Below are 18,072 nucleotides of genomic sequence, written 5' to 3'. Positions count from 1 at the left end.
CTTAAGTCATAACGTGTAATTAGTTCCAGTGACATTAAACTTGTTCGAATAATTCGATCAAATTTTTTTAAAAAAGTATAGAATAAAGTTTTGATTTAGGTTTTTTAATATTTTAAAACAAAAAATAACGTTAATGTTAACAATTCAAGTATTGATAATGTTAAAAAACAAAGTCCATCATTAAATTTTCATCAGAAATATACTGATCAGTTTCCCTCAAGTACAATCTACAAAACAAAGGACTAGCAAACATAGTTGGGGGTAGTGCACTAAATGTTGATTGAAATCAGCATTGCACTATCTCTCACTAAAATTGGAAAAATTTAGTTTCTACTATTTTTTATCAGCTTTAGTGATAATGCAATCAAAAAAAGCTGCATCTTCCTTATTTGACTATAATTTTTAGAATCTTAATTCGATTGAAACAGTTTTCAGCTGGTGTTTTACTACAAGTATTAGGTTTACATCCATGAAAGTAGAAAAGTCTTTTAAGTTCAAGTTTCAGAGAAATTTGGGAAAAAGAGTAAACACCCATAAACAAGCCATTGAAAAAATTGGCGGGTAATGTGGTACACCATGTTCTTTTAATATTGTATACCAAACCGCATAACCGATATATAGTATTTTAATTTGTAAATGAGTTGCGTTTTATTTAAATCATCTTTAATGGATGCGGTTAAAGTTGGCGGCTGACCAAGCTTACCAGAAGCTCCTCAATACATTCTTCGCTTCGTAGGAGACATTGAATGACTAATGCGAAAAAAAATTCCATTTGTTGTTTCTAATAGCTCAGATAGCGTTCTTCAAATCATCCGCTGCCCATTTTCATTCTTCACATTTCTTTGGCATATTATTTGCTTGAAATTCGTTAGCTATACCACATTAGCCGACCACGTGTTTTATTGAAATTATCTATTATAAAATTAAACATATACACTAAATATACTATATTGTTACATATGTTCTTCAATAGCGAAATGTTCCCATTTGACTTTAAAATTAAACTAATAATGTTTAAAACCCGTGATTGTAGAAAAAAATAATTTTTAACAGATCACAAAACAAGTCGACCATAAGATAATGCTGATTTTTTACAACTGACTATTTCTATGACGTGCAAAAATGAAGTACACTCACGCAATGTGAATTTTCTGAGATCATAAAACTCTTAAGCTTGGTACCGCTACTCCTATGCTCTTAGTTTTAGAGAAAAGCAGCATTACCCGCCTATACCACATTACTCGAACTTACTCTATCTACTATCACTAAATTTCCAAAAATGAGTAGTCATGAAATTGTTGAATCCAAATTCGAAAAATAAAAATTTTAAATATTTTTTGTTATTTTTAATGAAATATTAGTCTTAAGTTTTAAATTAGTGTACAGAAATAAACTTAAACCATTTTGAACTTAAAAATTTAGTGCACAATTTGAAGTTGCACTCAAATTAGTACATACAAAAAATTTTGAGATTTTGAACATCGTTGAACATCTTTGTCTAACATGGTAATAAACTTTTTGCGTATTTGTAAATACGTCAATCAGGCACTGCCACGTTCACTGACAATGATATCAAACTTTGTACAGATTCCCTTAATTGTGTGATTCCCCAAGACCACTTTATCAAGCAAAGATTCGGCAACGTTGATAGAGCTTGATATATAATACAATTTGTTATAAATAATTTAGAAATAGTGAATAATTAATTTACTAAAGAATTATTTACTCAATTTAAAACCCAAATTAATGAACGACATAAAAAAGTTCTTAATACGTTTATATTGTATTTGAATTCAGGATCATGTCCAACTAGCTCAAATTTTTTAAAGCATAGCTCCAAAACGGAAACTAAAAGGTTTGCTAGTCAATTTTTTTGTAGATTGTTGGAAGTTAATCTGGTCAGAATATTTCTGTTGAAAATTTAATGATGGACTTTGTTTTCGAATGTTCTTTAACATTATCAATACTTGAATTGTTAACTTTAACGTTATTTTTAGTTTTTCTTGAACAACAAAATATTAAAAAACGTACAACAAAACTTCATTCTTTACTTTTTGAAAAAAATTTAAATTATTCGAATAATTCGATTAATTTTAAACGTGTGATCGAATTATTCGAACATGTTAAAATCTCTTATTCGTTTTATTCGAACTGGAGAAAAATCGAATAATTCGAATACCCTAGTATTTAGTACAGTATATATGTACATTGCAAGAAAAATTAACAAATAATCTGATATATACACAGAGAAAACAGATTCGTGATAGCAACCGAATTTGTTGCCAATCGAATGATTTGGTTGCACACATAGAATTTTTCAGTTCTAACAACAGAAAGTCAGTTGATAAAGAAGAATTTCAGTTGAGGCAACCAAACTTTATTTGTTTGTGAGGTCACTAAGATAGAATCATTCGATTGGCAACAAATTCGGTTGCTATCACGAATCTGTTTTCTCTGTGTAATACTAATTTTATTTTTAAACAAACGTTGAAAATATTAGAACATTTTTTATTAAAAAATTCATATTTTTGTAGATACCTATTTTGTCTAAATCATAGCTTATATATATAAATTTATTAATGAGATTCCTTGCAAAATATCTACTATATGTAAATTGACCATTGTAATTTTGCAGATATTACAACATGTTGTTCATACAAGCACTATAAATCATCAAAGAACAAAATGAACAAACGTGCCCTTTTAAATACTGCCTTATGTTTTAATCATAATTTTATTTGTCTGCATTTGGAATGAAGTTTAAAGAATTCTTGCACTCTACACAATGCAATAAAATCATACTTCTACGTTACACTAAAGATCAATTCGGAACAGCTTTTGATAACCAACAAATTCGAATATTATTACAAATACGTCGTTGAACAACTACTAAATTGATCTTGAAAAATTAATGTTTGCAATTACGGCACTCCAAAATCGGTCTTTGCTTAAAATTTTAACATTTCCTATAATCCAGCTTTGCCCTTATTAAACTAGATGAAGTTTGTTGAGAATTTACAAAGCATTTCGAAACCAATCCAAATACAAAAAATGTAGTTACAAACATTTATGTGTACATATTGCTTGTTAAATTTAATTGCTTTAAAAAACAAGCTCACAACCCAACATTTATGTACAAAGCCAAGTAACTACCTAAACTATAGTTTGCAACTAATTACGACCTTATTCCCTACTTTTTTTAATGACCACCATTGGTGCTGAGTAGTTAGTCCAAAATGAGCAAGAGGAAAGAGATAGTAAAACATTAATCCAACAGTACCACATACACTATTCGACAAGACAACAACTCATAATAATAAATAATAATGATGATAAAGTTGATGATCGTAATAAAACCTAGTTGAGAAATTTTGTATTGTCAAAAGCAATTTAAGCCAAAAACTGAAAAATAAATTGTATATAGGTAGGTAGGTAGGTAGGTAGGTCTAAAGAAAATATACAAAATAACGAATAATACAAATTTTAAAATTTTGTTTTTGTTTTTCTTGTACTAGACTCAACTGCAAAACCGCAATTACTAAAATGAGCTGATGAACTCACTTCAAAGGTGATGTCTACCAGGAGAAGCATTCATCACATATTTGACCATAATTTATAAAAAAAACACTCACATAAAAACCTAAACAGCAACTAAAATCTAAAGTTAAGAATGAATGGTTTTGTTATATTTTTTTCCTACTAAGTATAATTTTTATGTTTTGTTCAAAAAACCATTAGGTAACCGCAAGATTTTTTCGTGGCCTTTCCAACAACTTATTCAATATAGAGAAAACATGTTGTTTTTTCACTTCAAAATTGAAATTGAATCTGACTTTTTGTATTGAGTTCTTATGCTTCAGAAAAAAATTCAACAGAAAAGAATGAACATGAAAACGAAAAACACACTGTGAAATTGTTTATTGAAAGTTACGCATGCTCAGTGAAATGTAATGACTTCAGTGTCCACATCCTGTAAATTGTTCTTTGTTACACATTTTTTTTGCTTCACTTTTTTTACACCATACAACATGTTAATTTTTTTTTTGGTTTTGTATGTTTATACAAATACTAGAGTATACAATTACAAACGGATTATATTTCAGCAACATTTTTTTATTAAAGAGAGGCAAACTTTCGAAAGTGTTTAAAGCTGTGTTTTTTTTTTTTTTAAAAAAAATTAAGATTAATAGTATTTTATTCTTTAATTTAATATTTAATTATTTTATATTTTTATCTTAGAAGTCAAAACACATAAATAAAATGTTTAGGATTTTTTTAACAAAATTTTCAAAATTTCTTAGTTGGAATTTGAAAGTTCTGTAATAAAGGACACTGTTTGATAAAAGTGAAAGTCCAAGTTAGATCAAAATCTATTCCTGATCATGCATTACCTTAGCCAAAGGTGAATCGATATAGGAATGGTCCCACGATTTGATTAGTCACGTTAAGAAGGCGGTCCGCTAAAATTGGTCCTAATATTTGCAATGCTATTAAAATTTTGATACAAATTTTAGTTTTTGAAACTCAATAAATATATACCTAATATGTAATAAAATCGTTTTTTATTAACAAAGCTAAATGAAATTTTCAACGTTTTTTGAATTTGCCATTCTAAATAACAAAGTGTAAAAAAGCTTGTCAAAATGTCAAACTGAATTTTAATTTTAAATTAACCGATTATTAACCGAATAAATCTAAACCTCGATTAATTATTTGCTCGATAAACCGATTAAACCAGAAACCCGATTAATTGAATACCCTACTATATATGATACATTTTTGTCATAATCTTTGTATATATAATTCTTCTGTACGTGTGTTAGTAACTGAACTCCTCCTTAACGGTTGGGCCGATTTCGATGAAATTTGTTGTGTGTGTTTGAGTGGGTCCCTGGATGGTTTAGATTCACAATTGATCTATATAGGTACAATGGGCATGGCACCTCCCATACAAAGTAAAAATTTATTATTGCATTTCTGGAGTACTATTATAGCGGGAGTCTTCAAACTTTGTGCGAGCTATGGCAGAACAACGTTTGCCGGGACAGCTAGTATACTTATAAATTGTTATCAAAAGAAAACATTATCAGGTATAGAGTCCATGAGCTTAGGAGAGTTAAGCAGAAATAATGAAAACGGTTATGACGTTGTGACAAAATTATTATAGCTTCAGCTGACACAACATTGTCTTGATAACAATGGTCATTAAAACACGGTCTGCAAAATATTCAGTAAAGTGATAAAAAAATATGATTTTATGTTTTCCAAATCTACGAATGCGATCTATCAACAATCTGTTCATAGTACAACTTTAATTTTTGGTTGGGGAATTCAATAATACTTTTCATTATATACTATACATATGCATGTAGATATTATTTAGTAGTTTTTAATAATATTCTAGTTAAATAATATAAAAATGAAAATAAAACCCAAACCACAATAACTTACTCATTTTCACTCCCCGTTGTTATTGTATTATTTTCCAAATTACTAGACTCCTTCGCCCTTAAACTCTCCTCGTCCTCTTCCTTAAACGTGAAACTAATATTGTGAGGATCTGTTAAGGGTTTTAAGTAGCGCGGTAAACTGCGATTTCGTAAATTTAAATTTAAAAACTCTAAATCACTTTCACTCAATTTCAAATCATTCTGAGTCAAAGACTGTTGGCCAGCATTACGTTTTGGTGGCAGGGCAGGTTTATCTTCTTCATAGCCCTCGAATGTCATAGAGTTTGGCTCAGGTTCTTGCTCTGTCTCAGTGTAGAGATTAAAATATTTCGAAACGTTTTCCAAAGCTGAGGGTGGAGTGTAGGAATGCTGTTTGCCTCGTATTAAATCGCCCAAATGATCTTCATCAATACCGATGCCCAGGAGAAAGGGATCATCGAGTACTGTGTGTTTGGCATTTTGTTTTGTGGGTTCGTTCAACAGTTGACAATGATTGGCTTGTAGCTGCTCTTGCAGCATTTCAGGCTGCTGCCCTTGCTGTTGTTGTTGGGGTTTGTTTAGCGAGTGCTGATTAAGGCTTAAATTCTTAAGAGTTTCCAAAGTGTCGCGCAAGTGTTTGGTGGGTTTCTTATTAGTGGCTGACGTTGAACATGTATCATTTGTATCGCCACCGCCCTTTCGATGTCCTCTTAAAGAACGCAAAAGACGTTTACTTTTTCTTAAGGTACTACCACTGCCGCTACAACTACCGCTGGCATCTCCTCCACCTGAGCCATTGATTGTATCACATTTTAAGGGAAATAAAGCCACTGGCGCTTGTTGTTGTTGTTGCTGCTGATTCTGCTGTTGTTCTTTGGTTGTTGTTAAATTAATATTGTTTGTTATCTTTGTTGTAGATGTATGCTTATCGCCTGCTTCATCTTCAGCATCTTCGTCTAATTGTGTTTCGATAAAATCTATGGCAACCGTATCATACTCTGTCGTCTGGTCCTCCGGACTCTTGTTATTGTCATTTTCATTATTTAACTCACTTGTTATAAAGTCTGTCGATGTTGCTGCCGTTGCAGTTGATAATGCCAATCTTTGTGCAGCAGCTTTGCTATAAACTTGTCGATAATATTTCTGTTGATCACCATACAAGAAGCAAACACGCCACCATTGTTTGCATGCCAGCAAATTGGCGGTACGTGGTACTACGGGATCAATTGATGATGACATGCTTTCCATGTTGTACTAGTTGTTTTGGTTTTTGTTTTTGTTCTTGTTATTATTATTGTTGTTACTATGTATATGGATATTGTTATTGTGTTATTATAATTTTCCCTTTTTTCCAAAAGAGGCTGTTCCACAATCGCTGTCTTTAAGGATTTCTGTAAAATTTAAAACAAACCTAAACAAAAACGAACTAAATACATACAAAATTGCTGCTCATGTAACTATTTGTTGAAGCAGACCGCTCGAGAACTCGTACTTGTGGTAATTATTTTTAGTAATATTTTATTTTTTGCTGATGCTGATGCTGCTGCTGTTTTAGAGAATTTTATTAAAGTTTTTTCTATAAATTTGCTTGTACTAGACTGTAATTGAAACAAGATTCTTGTCCATAATTAAATTTGGTATTTAGCATACAAGTATCAGCAGCATATACATATTTTCATCCGGGCTGCATCCGATTTAATTTGTATGTTCATGTAACAACTTCGCCAGCATCATAATGATCTTATTGATCACCATTATCATCATATGTGGTCTCTAAGGAAATAGGAAAAAAATAGTTAGAGATTTTTAATTTGACCAACATAAGATGTGGTTCCATTGTCACTTTGTTCACCAGAGATGCTTGTTTTTTGTTTGCCACTTATTGTTAAAATGCAATTTTTTGCAATCTTATTTCAATTAATTTATTAAACGAATAAATTAGAAACTGACATAGTTAGTTCCTACAATAGATTCATGTTTTATTTAATAGCTTTTTTCAATTTTATTTTGTATAAAACTTAACTGATTGAGAAATATTTTATAACCATAAAAAGGCACAATTAGTAGAACTGAAAATTTAATTAATAGAAATAAATTATGTGCTAATTGGCAACATTATCTGGAATATAAACTATGAAATTGTCTTGGAATCTAAGAATCCAACAAAAAGGATGTTTTGACATTTGGAAAACTGAAAAATATAGACAAGATGTTACTGACTCTCGGCCGGATACCTTAAGTTAGCAAATAATCCTTATTTTCACCAGATGAATAGATTTAAACGTAATTCATATTTGTAATACAATAATCTCTATTAGCGACTTAGTATATAATATAGCAGTTTTAGAACCGAATAACTTAGAAAGATAACAAAAAATAACCCAAATTGGCTGGATATAAACATTTTTAGCTTTTAAAATAGATGTATAAAGATTGGATTTTCGTATAGTGGAATATTTTGGGTAGTAAAGGTGGTAAAATATCTGCGGTATTAAACCAAATTATACTATAGCAACAGGATGGGTATCAACTTAGTTGATCTTGCACAGCATTATAATTGACCAATCAGCGGTGTATAATACAAACCTAAGGACTGAGATCGAAAAATTCTTAACATACATAAATGTTAATAAAATTTAAACTACTAAACTTACAGTTTTGATTTATTGTCATTTGATAAAAATTATAAAAAAAATATTTTTATAGTTGTACCACACTTTTGGACACATTTTTATACCCTTCACCTTCGTGAGAAGGGTATATATAAGTTTGTCATTCTACATTTTTCATTTCCGACCCTATAAAGTATATATATTCTGGATCCTTATAGATAACGGAGTCGATTAAGCCATGTCCATCTGTCTGTCTGTTGAAATCAATTTTCTGAAAACCCCAGATATCTTCGGGATCCAGATCTTCAATAATTCTGTCAGACATGCTTTCAAGAATTTTGCTATTTAAAATCAGCAAAATCGGTCCACAAATGGCTGAGATATGAGGAAAAGTTCGTGTAAGGCTCAAAGAGTTCCTGTAAGGCTCAAAGAGTTCCTGTAAGGCACTTTTTGAGCCTTGTATGTTTTTAAACCTGCATTGGCTTTAACTTTTCGTATCAAATAGTCTGAGTACTGAGATAACCGGACTGCTTTCCTACCGGATGTGTTGGGGGCTCTTTTAAAAATGCTTTCTATTTATGGGCTTTAGAAACATCATGTGGACAATTCATTCTACCTGAACTAGGTTTTTTATCAACGGACAAGATCTCCCGATATTGTTTAATGACATTGGAATCAGTTTGACGGCAGATCTCTGATTGTTTGGCCAACTTTTTGTAGGACAAGTTGGGTTTTGTTGAAAATATTTAATAAGTTTGGTAATCACTCTTTGTTCGTCACTCATTTAAATCAGATTAAGAACAAATGAGCATAATTGACATTAAACATCATAACATATCAAAGGTAACTTGATAAAAAAAATCAAATAATACTTGGGATAAAAGTTTTAATGAAAAACGTGTGTTAAGAATTTTTTGATTTCAATCCTTATATCTGAGTGAGCTCGATGTAAAATATGTTTTAATGGAAGGAAAAGTCAACCTTTCACGACCTCTTTGTACTGTCTCCGACTCTTTGCCCACATGATTTGGATAGTGAAAGAAACCAATTGAAATGGAATTCATAAATGACGTTGACTATATCCTATGGCCCACCGATTTACAGATATGGTAACAAAAATAAGAAGCAAGGTTGGCTACCGATTAGAAGCGGTTAAAAGGTAACGTTTACGATTTAATAATTTTCGTCCGTCTGTACGGCTTGCTGTCCATGTAAGCTTGAGAGCAAAGTACAGGTAGCAGTTTTGAAGATATTTCAATAAAATTTGGCACATGCAACGCCCGAAAGACAAAGCCTATTGAAAGTCGTGAAAATCGGTCTAGTACTTTACCTAGCCCACATACAAATATCCTTACACCTAAAAATGTTGTGCTGATCGATTCATAATTGACAATAGCGCCCATGTAAGTCCCATTTCGGAAAATTACTTTAATGAGCAACAACTCTTAAGAATGTTAATATCTAGAAAACATTCAACATAAATGAACAATTTAAAGATCTACAAATAAGAATCTAATGAAACTTTTTCCATTTAATGATACTTTTTGTTAGTTGGTTACTAAGGTATTCGAATTATTCGATTTTTCTCTTGTTCGAATAAAACGAATAATTCGAATAAGAGATTTTAACTTGTTCGAATAATTCGATCACACGTTTAAAATTAATCGAATTTTGGAATAATTTAAATTTTTTTAAAAAAGTTAAGAATGAAGTTTGATGTCGGTTTTTTAGTATTTTATTGTTAAAGAAAAACAAAAAATAACGTTAAAGTTAACAATTCAAGTATTGATAATGTTAAAAAACATTCGAAAACAAAGTCCATCATTAAATTTTCAACAGAAATATTCTGATCTGATTAACTCCCGAATAATCTACAAAACAATTGACTAGCATACCCTTTAGTTACCGTATGAACCGACATGATCCTGAATTCAAATACAATATAAAGTATTAAGAACTTTTTTATGTCATTCATTAATTCGGGTTTTAAATTGAGTAACTAATTCTTTAGTGAATTAATTACATATTCACTATTTCTAAATTATTTATAATAAATTGTATTAAGCGCTACGTTGCCGAATCTTTGCTTGGTAAAGTGGTCTTGGGGAATCACACAATAAAGGGAATCTGTACAAAGTTTGATATCATTGTCAGTGAACGTGGCTAATTTGAAGTCAGACAGTGCATGATTGACGCATTTACAAATATGCAAAAAGTTTATTACCATGTTAGACAAAGATGTTCAACGATGTTCAAAATCATGTATAAGACGAACTCCATGCTTTTCTTGCAACAAAACGTTAGTTTTCGATTCGATTTATTAAATATTTTTCAACAATTTAAGATCATGGCCTTCATCTATTTCAATGTAATCATTATAAATGTCATCCTCAATATCACTTTCGACGACCGTTTCAAAATCACATTCTCCGTCACATTCAACTCCACTTTAATCTAAGTTAAAATTTTGATTATTAATTGCGATTCTTCAAATATTTTGCCAGCTAAATAACAAATATTTTATTCCGTACCCTTTATTTTCATTGGTTCAAGTCGTAAGTTAAAAATTTTGAAAGATTTGTTTTTAGAATTGTAACTTCTTGCAGTAATATTTATATATTTATAGAAGGATCTATCGAAACACTCATCTATAGTGATCGAAAGTCCCTTTCTCTTTAGTTATTTGTCGAATTTCAGAACCAATACAATTTTTGTAAGTCATCATTATTTATTTAAATTTGGAATTATGAAAAATGTTAAAGCAATTTAATAAATTTAAATATATATGAACATTTATTCATTTTATTCGATTATTCTACATAAAATTGTTCGAATTATTCGTTATTCGAAAATGGCAATTTTTAAATTGGTCGAATAATTATTCGTAAGAAATTATTCGATTAATCGAACGATCATTAGTCGAATGAATACCCTATTGGTTACATTGAAACGACTTTCTACATTCATTTTTGAATTGACTTTAGATTAACACACCAAGAACATTAAAAAGAAAATCTTATGAATATATAAAAACAAGTAAGAAAGTATGGTCGGTCAAGCCCGACCATATAATACCCTACTAAGTAAAAGAGTAAAAACATTTTTCATTTAAAATTTCAATAATTTGTATTTCTGAGTGATTTTCGGAAGTGGGCCTTATATGGGGGCTATGACCAATTATGGACCGATCACCAAGAAATTAGGTGGTGTGATTTATGTCTATATGAATGTTTACTACGTTGAATTTTGTGAGTATACCAACATTTTGTGAGCATTTGTGAGCGATTTATGCACGTTAAAGTGATTTTCGGAAGCGGGTCTATATGGGAGCTATGACTAATTATGGACCGATCGTAACAAAATTTGGTGACATGAATTTTGTATATATAAAACTTATTTGGAGCGGAATTTGTGGAGATACATATATAAATTAAACATTTATGACCGATAAAGTCCAATTTCGGGAGGACATTTGTATGGGGCTAGGTGAAATAATGGACCGATTTCAGCCAGTTTCAATAGGCTTGGTCCTTGAGCCGAAAAAATAATATGTATCAAATTTCATCGAAATATCTTCAAAATTGCGACCTGTACTCTGCGCACAAGGTTTACATAGACAGCCAGCCGCCCAGACGGACGGACGGACATCGCTTAATCGACTCAGAAAGTGATTCTAAGTTGATCGGTTTTATTATTTTTAATTATTCGAATATCATTTTTTATTCGTTCGAATAATCTTGGTAGTTTTAAATATTAATCGATAAATCGAATGATTAAGAAATTATTAAATTTTATTCGATTAAAATAAAACTCGAATAATTAGCAATCCTAACTGGAATCCTGGAAAATGAATGCTAACTTGTCTATCTTCTAATGGAACATTTTGAGTTTTGTAAATTAATGAATTTTAAATATAGAAAGTTGCGTTAAATCTCGAATATGCTTGTTATTTATAAAAATATTAGATTTCTTAAAAGATAGAATTATAATTAAATATCTGAACTACTTTTGATTTCCTTATTCTTCGTTTCTATAGATATCTTTTTGTATTTCTTTAACAACTTAGTATTATTATAGATTTATAATTAGTAGAGATATGTCATTGTGCAGCACAATCAAATCGAATCAATTTCTATTCTAATATTTGAACAATAACCTAAGTATTTTATAGCTTTGAAAACTCTTTAAAATGCAATTTAAAAATAAATTTATGCAGAGTTACAATAGAATTTTAAGTTGACATAGATACATTGTGTACCCACATTTATTCTAAGACATATGTATTTTCCAAGAGCTAGATCCATAGAAATATTTTATTATTGTTTTATAACATATTAAAAAAAAAACCTCATCACAAAATGAAAATAAAAGCCAAATAAAAACTATAAAATTTCTCTCAACGGAAAGTGATAAAAACCAATTTATCCATGGCATCATCTTAAAAAAAGTGGCTAACGGTGAATAGAAAATTACAAAGTCGGTAAAGAATATAATATCTAGAAAATAAAATGGAAAATGACAAAATGTCTTAAAAAACGAAAAGATTACATTGTTGTTAAATAAACAAACATTCATACGTATATGCATGTATGTATCTACCTACAATGCAACAGCATCAGAGTTGCATGCCGCTTTCATTTTATAGAAACAATAGAATCTGATCAGTAACTCAGAAAATAACTCATACTATGAACAAACTGCATTAAGTAGATTTCTTTCTATAGAACTCAATGCTGAAAAAAGGTGTATACACAGAAAAGATGATTGAGATTGTGAGGTTTTTGTTGAAAAAAAGTAGCGATGGCAAAGTAAAAACTGAACTTGAAATTCATTACCAATTCCATCAATACTGAAATCAATTTCGTTCTACTATTGTGAACATTTCGTAAGAAACGCACACACCAGACTTTAAACGTTAAAACAAATACGAAACGATGCGATGGTTGATGTGGATGGATGGATGGTTGGGCGAGAAAGCAAATAATAAAAAACACATGGGACTGATAATGATACTGATTATGTGGCCGGATACATGTTACTTTAACACTCGATTTAAATCACGTTCATTTTTATGTGAGTATTGAATAATGGTTTTGAAAGTTGCTAGCGAAAGCCGTATGCCAAAAAGTATCTTACTAAACTAAACAAATAAAAGATCCTCCTTTATGGAAAAAGAGAGATATCACATTTATTTTTCTTTACATTTTAAGAAGATTTTGTATACGTTCTGATAAAAAAGATCATGATTTATTATTTAGCAAGTAGAATTCTATGTTAATTTTTAAAAGGGTAAATAACACTGAAGACTATTTTCCATATATGCATTAATGCATTAATAGAGAGATACCCTTTATTAATATAGTATGCAATATTAATTTATTTAGGTAAGTTAAAAGAGAATCAATCTCTCAATTATGATTGTGATCACAAGAGAACATATTTTACACATAGCGAGACAGTCAAACAAATAAGCAGTGGTTTAATGAAGCAGACAGATAGTCTTACAATATTTTTTGATTGTACTCCATTGGCATGGGCAATTTACATTTATAAAATATAAACGTGCTACAAGAATCTACTAACCATGCGCCAACGACATCAACAACATCATCAACTGCAATACATATTACAACATCTCAGTCAATCAGTACATAAAAGGCAGTTACAAAACCACAAAATAAAAACAAAACAACAACTCAAATGCCACAAAACATCCCATTTAAAATTGATGATCTGACTGACGTACTTATATATATATTATGAGTACATGTCGGATAAATCGACTTTAAGTTGTGAAATTACAATCGCCTTCTGATAGATTTAAATCGTTATTGTTTTACACTACATACTCCATGAATCATATTTTGGGCAGATCTTTTACAGCAGATAGAAGCTTTACTTGTTCTTGGATCAGAACTCATGGGATGACCCCTACTCATGCAATGCATTGTGTTGGAACTAGGAAAACGGGTTAGGTTAACAGGAACATGAATATTAACACTTCTAAGGACTGAGATCGAAAAAACCTCAACACACGTTTTTCATTAAAACTTTTAACCCAAGTATTATTTGATAATTTGTAAAGCATGTCGTTTAATTTTACATAATAACGTTTAATGTTAATTAGGTTCATTTGTTTGTTAATCTGATTAAAATGAGTGACAAGAAAAAAGTGCGTACTAAACTTATTAAAAATTTTAAACAAAACCCAACATGGTCCTACAAAAATTTGGTCAAACAATCAAAGGTCCGCCGTCAAACTGATTTCAATATTATTAAACAGTATCGGAGGAACTTATCCGTTGATAGAAAACCTGGTTCTGGTAGAACGAATGGTCCACATGATGTTTCTGATGCCAATAAATAGAAATAGAAAGCAGTCTGGTTAGCTCAGTACTCGGACTATTTGGTAAGAAAAGTTTAAGCCAATGCAGGTTTAAAAACATACAAGTCTCCAAAAGTTCCTGGAACTCTGCTAAAAATTTAGAGGCCAAAGACAGAGCACGGAAATTAAAATCAAATTTTATACAAAAAATATATTTTCGCAGTTTCCCGGTCAATATTTATATGTAGCTGATGCTCGAGGGAATGTTGTAATAAAGTTTAGAACCCAAAAGCAGAAAAAATTCCCAAAAATTCTTGGCATGGCAAACAATATGCAGTTGCGGCAAAAGAAGCCTAACATTTCTTACAAAGAGCTCTATAAATACCAAAATTTACATCAAGAAATGTTTATGCTTTCATTCATAGAACTGCATGTGTCCACTTATTTTTGGACTGATTTGGCATCCTGTCACTATGGTAAGCAAGGTCTGGAGTGGTACAACAACAATAATATGGTATTTGTACCAGGAGAGCCAAATCCTCCAAACTGCCTAGAGCTAAGACCAGTGGAGAGATATTGGGCTCTTGTAAAAAGAGAATTGAAGAGCACAAAAAATTTGTGGAAAATTGTGGTACATTTTAAACGGAGATGGAAATCTCAACAAAAATCTTAATTGGAGGGTTTCCAAAAAAGGATCATAAATTCATCAATAGTAATTAGAACTATAAAAATAATATTTTTGTAAATTGTTAATACATAATAAAATGTTTCTGGTTTCAAATATAAAAATTATTCGAATAATGTTTTTTGCTCGTTATTCGAAATTAAGAAATTTTAAAAATTAATCGATCACTGGAGTAAGAAAAAAATTCAAAACTTTTATTCGAATAAAATAAAACTCGAATAATTGACACCCCTACTCAAGTTCCGGAGATATAAGCCGAAAAAATATTTGTTTTTATAAATACTGTTAATTTCACATAAATACCGGAGATTTCCAAATTAAGATGGCTGTACATGACCTGAGTTTCAACAAAATCGAAATAAATAAAAATTAAAAACTCCAATTTATGGACATTTGGAATTACCCCTATATGATTTTTGATAGTAGGGTGAATAATAAACAAGTATTACATACAAGAAACTTCTTAAAAATTTCAAACAATTGCATTATTTTAACTAAGCAAATGTATTTTTTTCTTCTCAGTTTTAAGCATTTATAAGAAACTTCTAAATAATCTGGTCTATATAAAGTAAAATACTGAACAAAAACAGCAGACTTAGTCTGCTAATAAAAAAATAGCCAAAAGCATTAAATACGGAAGTAATCGATCGATATTGAATCGTGAGCTTTTGAAGTTTTTACTTTTTTTTGTTACAGCTTTAACCAATTTTAGTCTACATTTTTTTTTGCTCAAATCTAGTTGCAACTACTCGTACTTAGTACCACGCTGCTATATTGAAAATCAACAAACAGAAATAAAACTGAAATACTGGCCAACTTATCTTGCAACATGTCTTTTGGTTGCCTCGTCTGCTACTGCAACAATTTATGTTTATGTGGCAGTATTCAGGCTACAATCAACAACAATCAGTAGGAATTGGAAGTGAGTACCTTTAATAACAATAAAACTTTAACTAAAACCGAAACTAAAACAAGAAAAACAACAACAATGGCAAAGTCAATTTTGATTAAGTCACGGCCGGTAATGGATTTTATAATACAAATTTTAATGTTTGTTCTTTTTTTTAAACATTTTTCTTGTTTTCTTGTATAGTTTTCATTTCATACAATTTGCAATTTTAAGAAATTCAATTAAAATTTCGTCTATAGATAAAGTATTAATACAATAATTTTTGTTTGTTACAAGTACTTGTAAATACATGTTTATCCATTGTTGCTGTTGTTAATATAAAGAAATATAACAAATTATAAAAAATTTTGCTCTTGGCATTGTTATTTTTGCGCTTTTTTGTAATTTTCCACAAAAAACCACTACAACTACGACAGCAGCAGCTTATTAACTTAAAGAAGCATTTTAAAGCATTTTAGCACAACTTCATAAATCAACACTAATAGTTTTTAAACACGAGCATTCGATGTTTTTTTCCCACCTTCTTTTTGCACTACAACTACAACAATGCGTATGAAATGGTTTAATGTAGCAGGGATGTAAAATTCAGTTATATTGTAAACTTTTTAGCACTAATTTAGATATTAATGCCTAATTTTATATGAGTTTTATAAACATTAACCCCATATTCATAAAAATATTTTAAATTGTTTACATTAATATACATTAGATATTAATTAGATATTATTATTTGTTACCAGATTTGGAAATAATGCATGTATTTCGGTACTAATGAGTTCAAAAAATACTACTTCGGCTTAATAAGACATTCTTTTGATGCAAACTTATAAAAATGCTGACCAAAATACTAGTCATCTTTTAAAAATTAATAATAAAATATATTTTAAACATAAATCTACACTGCCTTGCTATTAGCAACTCAAATGATTGGGCAAAGTTATCCAAGCAAACCTAGATCGTCTTAGAATTTCGTAAGGACCCAGAATATATATGCTTTTGTTTTTACAAACCATCATCTTTTAACTTGAGCCAGAATAAAAAATAATTAAAATTGTTTATTAAATTTAGAACTACAACTTTAAGCCATACTATCTCCAGTCAAGAAACCACAACCAGTTATATCGAGCCCTTGCGCCAAATTATCGTAAGCGACAAAACGCCAATTTTACAGGAGAAGTTTTTTGTGTGATTATTTTGAAATTTATACATAGAATTAAAAATTATATAATGCGATATAATATTATTTCGTTCAAGTTGTTTGTCTATTTTTCAAAAATATTTATAATTTTTGACAATTAAAAATTCATGGAATATTGCAAAATATGACAAAAACAATTTTTATTGAGTTTTTGCAAAGATTCAAAATTTTCTAATTGAAATTCAATTTTTATTTATGAATATTTTAGAATGAAATTTTACAGTTATATCGATTTTTCTTTTGAAAATGGAAAAATAAAAACCTATTTTTAAATTTGTTATCGTGAATCATATTTTTAGTCCCTATTATGTTCTCAATAAATCCCAATGTGATGATCAAAAAATTCTGAAATTTGTTTAACAAAATTTTTAAAAATTTTAAATTGGAGTTTTGAAACTGCCGTTAAAAAAATTTAATTTTTTTGGTTATACCTGCGAATAGGTTAACGGTATCCTAGGAAGACAAAAACTCATACACAAGTAAATATGGATATATTCTAAGTAAAAATAAGCTTTTATTTTAATATTTCTCAAAATATGTTAATTTTGTTCCTACATTTCTTGTTCTTGTGGCCTGATACACTTTAATGGCCTGGCGATTTTTTAATAACTTTAAATTTTTTAACAAATTTTTGTGTTTTATATCTTATTAGAACGACAATTACGTACACATTTCGATTCTTTCAAATTAAATTGCAAAAGTAATTATTTAATGGCAAAATTTTAAAAAAAACTGAAAAACTGCATTTTTTCCCCTTGTATATGTACCTCAAAACTAAATCGGGTGCCCTTCTTAGAACAAGCTAAACATTTTTTTGGTGGTATTTTAGGTCAATACGAAAGTTTTCAGAGGGTATGCGTCAAAAAATAAACGATATCGAAAAATAAGGGACACCCTAATGTATAGTTGGTAC

The 18,072-nt window shown here is 29.8% G+C and overlaps 1 protein-coding gene across 1 annotated transcript in view; it reads right to left on the bottom strand.

Annotated features, from left to right (window-relative positions):
• LOC135961278 (G-box-binding factor-like) overlaps nt 1–18,072 on the bottom strand; it is a 155,277-nt gene that overhangs the window by 51,119 nt on the left and 86,086 nt on the right. The gene's annotated exons all lie outside the window — the stretch shown is intronic.

Source organism: Calliphora vicina, chromosome 5 (genome assembly GCF_958450345.1).
Source record: "Calliphora vicina chromosome 5, idCalVici1.1, whole genome shotgun sequence".
NCBI lineage: Eukaryota > Metazoa > Arthropoda > Insecta > Diptera > Calliphoridae > Calliphora > Calliphora vicina.
This window is presented reverse-complemented; position numbering and strand designations above follow the sequence as displayed.